Source organism: Nematolebias whitei, chromosome 12 (genome assembly GCF_014905685.2).
Source record: "Nematolebias whitei isolate Nwh7 chromosome 12, NemWhi1, whole genome shotgun sequence".
In the NCBI taxonomy this organism is placed as follows: Eukaryota; Metazoa; Chordata; class Actinopteri; order Cyprinodontiformes; family Rivulidae; genus Nematolebias; species Nematolebias whitei.
The window spans coordinates 49,100,687-49,101,499 of record NC_056509.1 but is presented as its reverse complement, the minus strand read 5'-3'; positions in this window follow the sequence as shown (position 1 = coordinate 49,101,499).

Genomic DNA, 813 nt, shown 5'->3' with positions numbered 1-813 from the left:
AAACAGGTCTCTCTTGAAAATGAGTTCTCGTGGCTCAATGAGACTAACCTGGATAAATAAAGGCTAAATGAAAAAAAAATGAAAAATGTGGAAGCCCAGTTTCATCTTTGTGGGATAACCACAGACGAGACCAAGTACTTTCATGTCATTACTGCTTTGGATTCTGGTTCCACCCGCCGCCTGATGGGTCTGCTGCGGGACCCACCAAGCACTAACAAATATATCCTGATGCATGCTCAATAATCCAGGTAGAAAAATCTAACAAATATAGTGTGCTCAAGGAGAATCTGCTGCGGCTTTACCAACTGTCAGACGCGGAGCGGGATGACCGTTTGTTGTCCCTGAGTGGCTTGGGGGGGATTGCAAGCCCTCCGAGCTGATAAAGAACATGCTGGCATTACTTGGCTCAGGGGATGTTTCCTTCCTTTTTATGCACCTGTTTCTTTGCCAGCTTCCTCCACCGGCTCCCTGCTGACCTGGACAAAGGATTATCACTCCCTGGCTGAAGAAGCAGACCGGTTTTTGTTAGCTTCCAGGCACTACAGTGTGCAGGCACTTTTACCAGGTATGACTCAAAGGGGGTGGGAGGGTGTGATGCCGTGGCTGCGGTGACGGAGCGGCAGAAGGACGACGTGCTTTGCTACTACAATCACCGGTTTGGAGCGCTGCATTCCTCCGTGTTTGTTCCTGCATCAGGAAAACGAGAGGGCCCGGCGCTTGCTAGCAGCTGTAAATGGTAAATGGACTGTACTTACATAGCGCCTTTCTATCTTATGGAGACACTCAAAGCACTTTACACTACAATCTGTGCCT